The 13,621-nt window shown below is 52.1% G+C and overlaps 1 protein-coding gene across 1 annotated transcript in view; it reads right to left on the reverse strand.

Annotated features, from left to right (window-relative positions):
* Positions 1-9,070, reverse strand: part of PCSK6 (proprotein convertase subtilisin/kexin type 6) — a 46,555-nt gene extending 37,485 nt beyond the window's left edge. The window contains exons 1-2 of the mRNA XM_051797118.1: positions 8,950-9,070; positions 1,347-1,461 (exon numbers count right to left, since the gene is read on the reverse strand). The gene's annotated coding sequence lies outside the window, so the exon portion shown is untranslated. The remainder of the gene's footprint in view (positions 1-1,346; positions 1,462-8,949) is intronic.
* Between the last annotated feature and the right edge of the window lie 4,551 nt (positions 9,071-13,621).

A 13,621-nucleotide genomic window follows, 5' to 3' on the forward strand; every position in this document is an offset into this window, starting at 1 on the left:
TGCTCTACAGTCCCTGCACAGCTCCTGCCCCCTCTCTCACTGGCATAATTTTGAAATTCAGAGTGGCAACTTTCCCAGATGAACCCATGGGATTTACCAGGGGTGTCAGGAAAAACAGACTTTGGCCCCACATGCTTTGCAATGGATGTAGACTAAGGCAGAGGCTCCGGTTTAACTCTTTTCCTGGGATTATTTGAAAACCTGGAGAATTACAGTGAGACACCAATGATGCAATAAATTTTGCCAGCCCGGAGGTTAAACAGAAGCTGCTGCAAAGGCAGCACGGGAAGAGGCACTGCTGAACCAGTAACGTTTAAATTCTCCTGAATAAAATTCATAATAATCCTGGCAGTTTTATATCTGCCCATGAATTACAGTTAAAATCCTACCACGTCCCACTCACGCTCATTGCTCCGTACGGCAATAAGATTATAGCTGAGAGCTGGACGGGCAGGGAAGAACGTCATTTAAATGCAGTTTCTTTGAAAACCGAGCCCTTCTTTTTAAGGCAGGTTCAGAAAAGGAAAGTACAAATAAGGCTCTCAAAAGGTGCTATTTTTTCCAGGGGTGGGATGGCGGGGCTGGCACTGCCCTGGGCAGCGGGACTGCCACCCTGTCCCTGCCTGCGGAGGAGGGACAGGGCGGCGGGAACTGTGCCTCTGCCTGCTCCAGTGCAAGGAGTTAAGCAAACAAAAGCTATTTTGCAAACACACACGGTCCAGAGGTACCCCCGGGATGCCGGGACAGGGCGGCCACTTGGCTCGGGGACATCGACCAGCCGGACCCCCAACGTGGCTGGCGGGAGCTGCCCAGTGAAACCCCGCAGCCACAGGAGCTGGGGTTTTATCCTGTGCGTGCTGAGAGCCTGTCGACATGGAGATTACAGCAAAAATCAGGTTAAACCCCATTTATCTGACCCAAGCGGAGCCCGTGTGCGTGTCCCAGGGACGTGCAGAGGCGTGAGCGGGGCCATCACCGTGCTGATGGCTGCGAATGTGTCCCAGTGCGCCTGGAGAGCCGACAAACCCCGGCCCTGCAGCTGCACGCGGTGGGCAAACCAGGGCATGCGGTAATTAAACCAGCACACCTGGAAATAGCTCTTTCTGTAGCTCCCAGGCTTAGCCAAATGAGCGAAATTTGCGCTGGCATAATTAAAGCAATGTGGTTCAGGATCTTGTCTGCACCGAGGAGTTACTGCAGCTTGACTCTCCGCACCCTGGTGACAGCCCACGTGGAAGAACCCTCCAGCTCCAACCCCTTCACGGCTCCAGCGCTTACTTCTTGCCATCAAAGTGCCCATTAACACCAGCCCATTAACACCAGTTCATTAACACCAGCTTTCAAACCTGTCTAGCAGCACAATGGCTCCAACATCTTTCCGTAGCTCACTCTGGCACACTGCGACTGCAAAGCACAGGGCTCTCGACTGCCGTCCCTGCTCCACTCCAGGGAATTGTAAATCTGAAGGAGAAATCAGTAGTTTTCCATTTATATTCACTCATCTCAAACAAACTTTTTTTTTCTCTCCTCGTCCTTTTAGGTGTTAAAATAACCCCAGACTCACTAGTGGCCAGATGGTTTTGGGAGTATTAATGGTAAAATCCTGCACACGAGTGAGCTGATGGTGAAACTTGCCAGTGGAAAATAAGATTTGGAGCTGCTGTGAAGCATCATCCCCGTGGCTGATGTGTCACACAGCACACGGGCTCTGGCAATGCCACCAGTGTCACCACGCAGCCACCTCCAGCTTTGCAGCTGGGAAAACCCTGGGTGAATTCCCAGGAGATTTATGCCCACTGGAAAAATCCTGTCCCTGCCTTTTTCCTTTCCTTCCTAAATCTGGATTAGACTGCTTTCAGACTGAAGAGGTGACATCAAATATGACGGGGAGGAAGGAGGGGATGAGGTGGAGGAAGGTCAGAGAGGTGGGGATGAGTGACAGCTCCATGCTGGTGCCCAGCCCTGGTCACAATACCCCAGGCACAGGGAAATTAATCTCCAAGTGCTTGAAACACCCATTTTATAAATCTCTGATCCCTGGCAGCTCTCAGTGAGAAACGGGGAGAATTACAGGGAAAAAAAGGGCTCCTGCCAGGCTGGGAGAGCTCAGAACCACAGGGATGACCGAGGAGGATGTGCCAATGGTTTCCTACCATCCAGCACCTCTTCCAAGCACTGAAGGCAGCAGCCAGAGGGATTTAAATTGGGGATTAGAGAGGCTGGCCGGCTGCGATGATACTCTCGGGGTACGGGAAGCGGAGCATCCCCAGTGCCAGAGGTTTTAGCTGTAATTAGACCAACATCTGTCCGGCGAGGTCGGGGCTTGCGCAGTCACTGCACTGCTCCAGGCTGGGCTAGAGATTTCCTGCAAGCTCCTCCTGCTCTGCTTTCCTGCAATTTCACAGATATCTGGATTTCTTTTTTTTTTTTTTCTCCCATCTGACGCGTTCTTCCTCTCCAAAAGATTAAATCTTGATTGTCAGGTACTGGCGTAGCAGGCAAGTAGATTTTCCTGCCTAGTCCAAATGTCATCCTGGTAAAAACGCTAGTAATAAAAAATAAAAGAGAAAGGCCCCGCTATGCACTCAGGCCTGTAAAAATATCCAAAAGATAGATCTGGAATTTTAGAAACAATTGAAGCCCAGTGGCCGAAGGGCGCTCTGGGGACTGCCAGGCCCAGCACAGACATTCACAGGGTGGGAAAATCAATAAGTTAAAATAATTGCCTGTGTGATTGGTCTTGAATTGAAAGGGAACAAACCCAGACCTTCTCACCCATCTCAAATAGTTTTTGGGTTTACTGTTATTTTGGAAATTAGGGCAAGGAAGGAAATGCCCAAGTGAGGTGTGGTGGGATGGGGAGATGCTCCAGCTCCCGCTGCATCCCTGTGGAGCTGCACTTGAGCTGTCCTGGCTCCCACTCACTCTGTTTTGGAATACTTGGGGTGCAAAAGGGCTTATCCTCAAGGAGAGGGTACTTGGAGAGGGAGGATACCCCAAGGATTTGCCCTGGTGGCACCCACCTCACATGACACATCCACATGTGAGGTAGGAACCCGTCCTCCTCCTCTCCTGGTTGCTGCCACCATCCCGTTTCATCCAAGAGCACCATACCAGGGAACAGCGTTGGAGCCAAGAGGGAGCTGGTAATAAACTGTGGCCAACTCAACCCCACCCCTGGAATAGCAGGTCTTGGAAAAGCCGGTTACACCGGCGCTGCGTGGGGGACATGTTGTCACCGTGCAGGGGGAGGCTATTTTGGGTTCCCCCAAAGGAAGCACAGCCATTGTTGTTGGAATGATGATTCCAGGGCTGGACTTGGGATCAAAAATTGGACTCCAGGGAGAGCTGGGGGTCGCCAGACAGGGATGACCACATTCTGCTTGCTGTGGTGGCTTTGTCAGATCAAACTCAAATCTTTTATTTCACAGATTTCACGTCTCCAGGTTGGGTGATGTCCCCAAGGATCCAGCTGTGACTGGCACAGGATGAGCCCCCCCAGTGCATTTTGACTTCCCAGCAAACCCTGTTGCACCAGAGCAAGCACTGGGAGCAGAAACACAGAGAGAGAGAGAGATGAGCCTGGGGGTGGAGAGATGCAAAGATCAAACCAGCAGTGATTTCAAAATAAAATCCTACAGCCCAGGGAAAACACGGCGTGTCCCTGCCGAGGCTATCATTTATGCCAATTAAAAAAAAAAATTGGCATGGCACGAAGGAGAGCTGCGTGGTATTTCCTGAAAAGGGTGTGGGGAGCATCCTTGGAAAGCCTGCTCTGCACAATGTACTTGCTGTTTCCAGAAAAATAAAGTTTGCTGTGACCCACCTGTCCCTGAAAAGCAGCTATTTAGGACTGGAACATGGTCAGCTTGGAGTCAGTGGCCGGGTCTGTCCTGACTGCAGAGTAGCTGGCACCTTCACCAAGCTCTGGGGTTTGGCATTTACCTGCAGCTCTTTAATTGCTGCAAAATGCCTTGGAAAAAAATGCAGGAGAGCTATCCAAGCAACAAGCGCTCCTGACTAAAGGTCTTTCCCCCACAGCTTTTGGCTGGGGGCCATTAACCCCTCTGCCAGCCCCCAGAGCTGTGCCTGGCAGTGCCAGGACAGAACAGGACAGGTTTTCTCCTTTGTCACCTTTGGGTTTTGGGAGCATTTTGACCCAGCTGGGAATCTGGGGGTTCAGAGCCTGGTTAGCAGCAGCTTTGCCAGAGAGACGACTGTGGGAGTGATGGGTGGGATCACCCTGTTGGTAAAGGACAGGAGAGATCCCCTTGGGAAGGGACAATTTTTGGCAGAGAAGGGAGTTTTTTGTGGGCTAATGTCCCCACGATCCCCAACAAGCCAGCACTCACTCCCCATCCCAGTGGCAGAGCATGCTTGGGGCTCACCAAGGGCGTTCCTGGAGGTTTCGGCAGCATAGCAAGACTTGCCAAAGCCTAATCGCCAAGCAAGCTTACCTTTGGCATGGAATTTCAATGGGGGAGAGCGGAAAACAAACACAAACCCACAGTTTGGGTGGGTTTTCTTTTGCCTGAGCCCTGCTCAGAAGCTGCAGGCAGGAGGTATTTGGGCAGCCAGATGGGATCCAGGGTTTTCTGGGCGGCCGCGATGCTGAAGAGAAGCAGCTCCACCTAGGGCAGGCTTTGCTAGAGCAGGGCCGACCTCGACACCAGTTCAACCATCAGCCATCATCTGTGCCAGGGAATGGCAGCATCTGCTTCAGCCTGCAGCCAAGCTTCAAGCCAACACCAAAGCCCCAAGTCTTGGGGTCAGTTTGGGGCTAAGAGTTTTCCCTTTGTCACATTGAAAAAAACCTACTTCCAGTGTTTATTTTCCTTCCTCGTGAGGCTGGAAAATGGGAGGTAAAAAAGTCTGTTTTCAGCAAATTGCCCTTTGCATCCTGCAAAAGCACCCCAAGACCCGTGGCGGAGGGAAATACTGCAATGAGCAAAACTCCACAGCAATAAAACCCCATCCTGAATGGAAAAAGACCCTTAAAAAGAAAGTCAAAGGCAAAGCAGGGTTTTATGGAGTGCTGGATGTGTCTGTATTAGTCCCATAAAAATCAGCTGTTGGGGAATATTGGTTTCCCTGCAGGAGACGGCAGGAGAGATGCTAACCTGGTCTCATTTTGAAAGCTGCTTATTAGTCCTCATCAAGCATAATTATACTTCAAAGCCAAATGAGATGTCCAATCGAATTTTGAACACACATTAATGTTTTTAAATGTGAAAAAACCCTATCAAAACCCATTTATTGAATCCCAGCCAGGCTTGAAATGTTAAAATAGATGCTGCTAATGGCCCTGGGAAGGGAGGGGGGCTGCAGCTTCGTTGTAGCTTTGCCAATTAAATGGTTATTACTGACCAATTAGGCAGAAATCAGCCTGGTTTTCAGTGATATCTGATTAAGCGAGTCCTGCAGATCAGCCTTGGTTGTTAACCAGGGGAAAGAAACACCTTCTCCCCACCAGCACCCCCAGGATACTCGGACCAGGCAGGGTTTGTGTCCATCCTGCCCATGAAAAATCCCCTTTTCTTCCAGCACTACCACTCTCCTGTGGGAAACATCTCAAGGACCCGCCTAGGCACAGCAAAAGAGCCAGGAAGGAAATGGGAAGGAAATGAGGGAAAAGGGGAAAATTAACCACACACAGAGGGTGGCTTCTCCCCCTGCAGATTGCAGGTTGCTGCTGCCCGGCACATGCTGGGCCATGCCCATTCACAGGCTTTTCCAAATATTATCCCAATATTTTCTTTCAGTTCCCAGATAAATGGGCCTCTTCAGCAGGCTTTAAGCCTGCTCTGTTCCAACATTTTCTTTAAAGCAGCAGAGGAAACATTTGAGTTACTCTGAGCTGCTGAATCCTGCTTTCAGGGTTGAGCTGCAAGGGGTTTTCCAAGGCAAAATAGGGGCAGTGTTGGGCTTTTTCCTTGTTTCATCAGGAAATATGAAGGAGGCCACATTGCCCCTTAATCTTCCTTTCTTCCTGCCTCCTCTCCCACCCTGCAGTCCATCTTTCCCATGCTTTCCTGGGGTCTTTGCAAATTTCTGAGCATGTTCTCAGCTTTCCATAGCACCCTGTGGGCAAGTGGGAGCATCCCCCTGGCAGAGAATCCCCCCCACCTCTGAGTACCCCTGAGCCAGGGATATCAGGCTGATACCCTGATATCTCCCATGGGGCTGGGACAGCAAGGCCCCAGCATCCAAGGGAGCTGAGGAAAGTGCCTGTGCAACGGCCTGGGGGTGGTAGAGCCAGACAAAAGATAGGAAAGCACAAAAAGAAGAGCAAAATTATGGAAAATTTCAGTGCAAAGAGCCACTTCCTTCTGAGGACTGGATACAGCAACATGTAGAGGCTCCATCCAACCAAAATTTTACTGGATGGAGGATGCTGCAAGCCCAGGGAGGCTGGCATGGTTGAGCAGGGGATGGCTGCTCTCCACCTTGTCCCAGGTGAGCAGGAGGTGCCTCTGGATGCCTTGAGTGGCTTGGACAGCCCAAGGAAAGTGGGGTTTGGGCAGTGGCTAGGCAAAACAGCCCTTGGCCACAGGGATGGGGCAGGTGTGAAGCTGTTCATAGTTCTGAGGAGCCAGAGAGAGAAGGAAAATTGAAAACATCATGGCTCTGGGAGTCCCTGATGGGCTGGAGAGGAGCAAGGGAAGACTTGGTACAGGGGGGCATTGCCGAAGGCTTTCACTGCCCTCATATTCACTCCTGGACATCAACAGCTGGTCCTCACTGGGTCTGGGGGCACCAAGGGAGGTGATGCTCCCTGGGTGCTGAGACATGTGGGGTCCATGTGGACTTGTCCTTGGGAAATGCCACTGATAAGGACACCGAACCTGTGATGTGCAGGAGCATCCCCAGAGCGATGCCCGAGGGGGTCCATCCCCGGTGATGGGATTCATCCCCGGCCCTCAATGAGTGGGGTTGGGACATGGCCCTGTTCTTTGTCCCCTTGCCGTGAGCTTCCAGAGCTGGAAAGGGTAACATTCCCTTTACCGAAGATGCGGGATGGGGCGTGAAGCGGCAAAAATCCCCAGGGTCCATGGTGGCTTCTGCCTGTACCCATCCCCCGGAGCAGTGCAGAGGATAATCAGCGCGTTTTCTCCTACTCTTCCTTTACCCCGGAGCATCCCTCGGGCCCGGAGGAGGAAAATCCCAGCGGGGCCGTGCCACGGGTGTCTGGGTGCAGCCGAGGGCGTGGGGGATGTGCCACGGCCCCCCGAGCCCGGGGAGCTCCATCCTATCCCTGTCTTCGCCCCGACCGGCGGCCGGTGCGCCGGGCCGGCACTAGGTGGGGATGGCACCACGCCGCGGGGAGGAGGAAGGGCGGGAGGAAGGGCAGCGGCTGCTGCCGATGCTGCCCGGGGAGCAGCGGGGGCTCGGGATGCGGGGGAATGAGGGGATGGAGCTGAAGGGAAAGGCTGAAGGGACGATGGGGCAAGGATGCTGGAGACTGAGCGGTAGGGATGCTGGAGGCAGCAAGCGAGCCAGTAGCACATCAGGCTGCTGAGATGGGCGTTATTGCAAAGGTTGTGGCTGTCAGAAAGTCTGAGCCCCTCTCTTCACCCCTCTCAGACTCATAGTGGTTATTAATTACATTTTTCAGTTTTAGAAAGGAAATACTTCCCACGTGTTCTTCTCGGCCAGACCTTATCCTGAGTCCCACAGCTGGTTTCATCCATGCTGGATCATCACTAGGGTGGGACACTGGCACAGCTGTGACCTGGGCAGTTGGTTACCAAGGTCTTGGCCTCACTGGAAAAGTTGAGAGGTGGCCACAGCGCTGGGAGAGGGGGGCAAAGTGCTCGTGGTCCCAGTACCACCTTACCGCTAGGTTAAAGAGGGATGAGCCCATGGCAGGAGGAAAACCCACCACAGGGGAGTGTTTCACAGTCCCTGCTTCACCTTGGCTGCTCAGCCAAGGGCAATACCTCCAGAACCTCTTGGACACAACAGGCCAACACGATAAGCCCTGCATGTGAAAGGGTTTACTTGCTGTAAATTCTACAGAATTCACTTGATCCAATCCTACCTCATGAGTCATCACAACACCCAGGGCATGGCTATAAATCTCACTCCCCTCCCTGCTCACTCTAAGGCTCAGCTCATATCTGCAGCTGCTGCACGAGGCACTTCAGGAAAAGCATCACCCTGAAACCCTGTTCCAGGAGACAGGATTTTCCCAGCCATGGTCAGGTTTTTCCTTCATTTTTGCTTTCTGTCTACCCCTAAAAATCAACAAACCAGACCAAATCCTGCAGCGTGTGTGTCAAAATCCATGTTCACAACAGAAACATTGGCTCAGAATCAGCCACTGAGGTTTTTGCCCTCAAACCAGGGGACAAAGGAAGGCAGCATCACTGGGACAGGACCATAAATCAGATTATTGATTTAAATGTAACTATTGATTTAACCCCTTCTGCGGCTTCCCTCTGTTCCCCACGTGCTCATCCAAATGACAGGGACCATAATTTTAGCCAAGCTCCATGACCACTCATTGTGCAAATCATCGGTCCCCAAAAACAGCAGGTCCTTGCATGCCCAGGGACAGTTGGCACGTCCCCAGCTGCTCCCCTGCCAGCACAGAGGGCACCTGCCAGCCTCAGAGGTGGCACTGGGCATAATCAGGAGCAGGATTTGTCCCCAGGAATAAGGCAGGGATGTGAGAATAGACATGGTCAGGGAGGGCCCTGAGAGCAAGAGCACACGAAGCAGCATCATATTACCTGGTGTCATCAGTGCCACGGGTGCCAGATGACACTTCTCTGATGGTTTTCTTCTTATCATAGTAAATATCAGGTTCTGAGGGTATTACCACATATATATATATATATAGTATTTATATATATATATATATCCCAGCGGCTCCAGTAGGACCCCAGTGTTGCATTTCTCAGAGGAAAGCTTGTGGCTTCGATGCACCCAGAGATGCTGCCTTACCTTAACCTCATCCAGAAAAGTCCCTCCAGCACCTCCAGGACTGCAGCCTCACCTTCTCAAAGTGGCATGCACCGAGCAGAGGTGTTTTGGGGAGCTCCCCGGCCTAGACAGAGTAGGGAGGCAGCAGGAGGTCAGGACTGTGGTGCAGGAAGCGATCCCCCTCAAGCTCAGCCTGGCTTGAAAGCCCAGCACACACTAACACTAACAAACAGTCAGTGTGTTTATATCCTACCTTCCTGCCAGAGAGCAGGGGTTATTTTTGGTGTATTTTGTCGTTGTTGGAAACGTCAGTGAAGGCGAGGAACAGCACAGAGCTGTTGGGAAAGCCCAGAGGCAACTGCCCCAGGCACAGAGTGATGAGATGAGGGATGTGGGAAGTTGCTCCAAGCCATTTACACAGGGATTGGGTTTTGCCTACAGTATGTGGGACACCTCCCTGGCTGCAAAAGACTCGAGGATTAAAGGCAGAATGGGCAATCCAAGCCACACAATTCCAGCCCCACACTGCTCCCACTCACTCCATGCAGCAATGGAGCAGGACAGTCATCCTGATCTCTCACCCACCAGGTTCTTCATCTCTTCCCACCTGTCCTGCCCATGCACAGACCATGGACATCACCTGGACACCAGCAGCGATTTTCTGACATCACTGGGCACCTCTTCCAGCCTGCACCCGCTGCCTTTTGGCAGGGCTGACTGCTAACACTGAGTTAAAACAGAAAGGAAGAAGAGAGAACAAAGCAGCTCATGGCCCACTTGCCATTGTGCCACAAGGCTTGGCCATGTTCCTTCAACTCACTGATGGCTTTAAGATCACTTAAACCACTCACCTCCCCCATTTTTCCCCAGCAAGTGACCTCCTTACCCACACTTTTGGATCTGCTTTGTCCCTCCTGTGAGCACCAGATGTCCTCTGCAGGACTGCTTCTCCTTACAAAACCAGCAAGATCAGCAGGGAGAGCACACGAGTTCCTGCAGGCACTTGCAGGCTGATGGCTGTGGCAGATAGCTGGGTCTTCTCTTTCAAACGTGCAACTAAAATAAGGAGCACGAGTGGCTGGAAAACCCAGGTTTGATTTGGGCAGAACCTTGGACTAGTATCAGCCAAGAGGAAAACAGGTAGAACCAGGACTTTGGCAAAACCCCAGCCCAGGCATGCTAACTCCAATTACCCTGCTGCAGTAGGGACTGTGACTGTAAACACCAACCTTTCAGATGGTTTGTCCATGAAACAAAACATTTAAACCCAGAAAGCAGACAGGGAGGTGAGGAGAGCCCTTCTTCCATGCTAGCCCCTTATCTGTGGTCTCCCATCTCCTTTAGCCTCTGCAGCTGTTAATTCCCTGTGCATCACCCAAGGATGTGGCCACCTTCACAGTTCTTGTCTAGCACATGTAGTTTAGAGGACTGTGCTCCACCTGAGAAATGGTTTATCCCCACAAACACTGCAGTTGTGAGCAGAAGGTGCCATAGGCTCTACTTGGCATCAAGAGCCTGAATTCAGTCCTACCCTTGAGCATCCATTCAGACTCAGCTCTTTTTCTGGGCCTCTTTATTTTAGCCCCAACCAAATAGATGAAATTAAGAGCATCCACATTAATTTGCTGTGCATGTGAAGGGGTTGAGGATTTCTCCTCCAGCTCAGAGCAGGAGCCCTGTGGCCACAGTGAGCCCAGCACTGCCGTCCAGCCTCACCAGCATGTCCACCTCCTCCTCCCCAAAGATGAGCAGATAACAGGGCAATTGCCATAATTCTGTCTCTGTTCTTCCAGCCCTGCTGAAAGCAATTAACGAATCCAGGCACTAATGAACTTGGCTACACAGCACCTCAGAGATGGGTTATTGCCATTTGAGGTGGAGGAAAACCAAGGCGAGAGCAGGTGGAGTGGCTGACCCTGGTCACGAGGGACCTCGGGTTGGATGCAGGAGCCGGAGCTCCCTGCCTGGAGCAGGGAAAGGACGGCAGGTAGACACGAGGGCAACCACAGCTTTCTCATGTGGTGTCTGTGGCTGGAGAGACTGGTTTGCCCACGTTTGGGATGGCAGGAGGGACTCCCCACCCATCCCAGTCCTGTCTCAGCTTTGGGGAAGCTGTGTCTCTGAGGCCAGAGCAGCCGGCACCCCCATCCTCCTCTGCATTCTGCCTCCCAAGTTTTCCCAGACCCCAGATGCTGACAGTGAGGTGTGGAACAGGAGGACTCATGGGTCCCCTTGCATGGAAACTTCCTCAGTTTGTGACTCACCAGCCCACCCTCCCTGGCATCACTCGTGACTCTGTTTGACTTTGTGGCAGCAGCATTCCACCATCTCTTATCAGTGAAGAAGACAACAGGGCAGCCCGACCCACCTGCAGACAGGTGCCCAAAGCCTCTCCCTGCAGCATTTTTGGACCAACCTCCATGTTCTTCTGCACTGAGCATCCTCTTATATATGACAGGTCTCCCTGCAGCAGCTGCTCTTGCGTTCTTGCTGGTGGGGTCACAGTGGGTCTCTCCAGGTCTGCCTGCAAGTGTGAGGATAGCTGATAAATCCCAGGGATGTGGCCTCTGCAGCACATGCTCTTACAGCACACATGTCCTCACATGCACGTTGATGGCATGCTAAAAATATTCTCCACTTTTTGACCGATTAAAATTTTCCAGAAGAGTTGGAACCACAGCCCACACCCTATCTGTGCAGCCAGAGGTTTCCCCTCACCTCCTCCAGCCCTGCCAGGAAAACAGAGATTACTGAACAACATTTCTGGTACTTTGGGTCTTTTTTCGGTCATTTTAAAAGCCTGGCTAAATTATCACCTTTTTTCAGTTGTTCATTTTGTGATGTCTGGCACCATCCTGGAGCCAAACTCTGCACTGTGACACCCTGTCTTGCTCTCACACTCCCACTGAGAAGGCTGTAGGTGAGCTGGGATGCTCCCACCCCCCACGCAAAGCCCCATTTTGATGGCTCGGAAAATCAAACAAGAAAACATGTTTTTAAACCAGCTCTCATCTGGTCATAGGCAGCAGAGAGCTAACCCTGGCTTGGTGACAGCTCTGAATGATGATTTTCTTGTCATATCTCTCAGAGGTGCCTGTTGTGTTGGGTAAAGGAGGAATCTGAAGGATGCTCACAACCCTCCTGGCTACTGGCCAGGCCCCTCTATGCCATCACTGACGTTCATGGCAGCATTTTCTTTGCCCACTTTGGCTCTTGACCATGGAGGAGAAGCAGGGGAGGCCACAGAAGGTGTTTACACAACAAGAGGATGTCTCAGCGAGACCAGAGCCTTTGCCAAACCCGGAGCTAAGCTGATAGGAAGGAGATGTCATCAGTGTGCTTTTGCTAATTATCACTAATAATTATTTGTGTGTAGTTTCTCTTAGGAGCTCTAGTTCTGTCTCTGCCCCCGCTGCTCCTGCAGCCCTGTGCAAATAAAGCAAACTGGGGGGGTCCTGCCCCAAAATCTTGCAGGTGAGAGAAGGAGGGTGAGTGCAGCGTGTGGGCAATGCCCCAACCATGGTGGTCAGCATGATGGATTCCCCCTCTTGGTCTTCTCTCCCCACTCACACCGGTGACAGCCAGTTAGACACTGTCTGTCCTCCGTTTGCTTTTCTGAGTGTGTTTGGTGCCTCAGCCTCTTGTCAAAACCCAGCACAGCTATTAGCTGCTCCCTCCCATGTGGGATATCTTTCTGCTGACATGGCAATCATTTTCCTGTCAACGCGCCTTGACAGCACCAGGATTTCTCATTTCAAGTCCTGGTGTGTCCCAGGGTGATTCCCAGCTCCTCCATTAACCCCTGGCCCTGCAGGATGGGGGTAGCCAGCCCTGATGGATGCTCTGCTATCCCTTCTACCTCTGGTTAGCAGAAGCTGCCTCCTGTTTTTCCTCCCAGTGCTTGCCATACCTATGCAGAAGAGGGTTTAACCTGGAGGTAGAGGATGTCAGACTTTTCTTCTCCTTTCCCTCTTATTTTCTCTGCTGAGAACAATGGAGGCAAGGTTTGCAGAGGGAGGTAATGTCTTTTTTTAGACTGACTGAAATAATTAGAAGAAAAACCAGGCAGGCTGTTGGGTACATGAGCCCTCCAGCAGGCCTGAAATAGCTGCAGAAGTCTGCAAAGCTGAATACCAGTGGAGAACAATAGCTCTGAGCATGACTAGTTGTGTTAACCAGTTCTGCCACTGAAGACCATTCCCCAGCTGTTTTTCTTGGGTGAATGGAATGGCATCACCCCTCTGCTGAAATCCACTGTCCAGAGAGCACCCCATGGCCAGGAGCCATCGCTGTGGCTGTGGGAGCCACGTGGCTACACGTGAGCCCTGGGCATTGCTCCATGCCAGCTTTGTGGAGCATCTCTCGCCTCTCTGCACCCCGTTCCCTGTCCTGCTGCTCCTGGGACCTGACTTGACCTCAGCCCCAGGGACACTGTCCCACCCTGAACCTCCTCTGACCCCCAGGACCCTGCCTGATCCTGAGAAGTCTCTGATTTCAGGGATACTGTCCTACTACAGAGGTCTGGTCTGATCCCATGGGACCCTATCTGATCTCTGGGGACCCTGTCAGACCTCATGGACCCTGCCTGACCTGTGGGACCTGCTGATTTCAGGGACTGCCCTACAGCGGGGCTCTGGTCTGATCCCTGGGGACCCTGCCTGACCGCAGGGACCTTATCTGACCCCAGGGACCC

This window comes from Manacus candei, unplaced genomic scaffold (genome assembly GCF_025592945.1).
Source record: "Manacus candei isolate 608988 ecotype Guabito, Panama unplaced genomic scaffold, ASM2559294v1 h1tg000046l, whole genome shotgun sequence".
NCBI lineage: Eukaryota > Metazoa > Chordata > Aves > Passeriformes > Pipridae > Manacus > Manacus candei.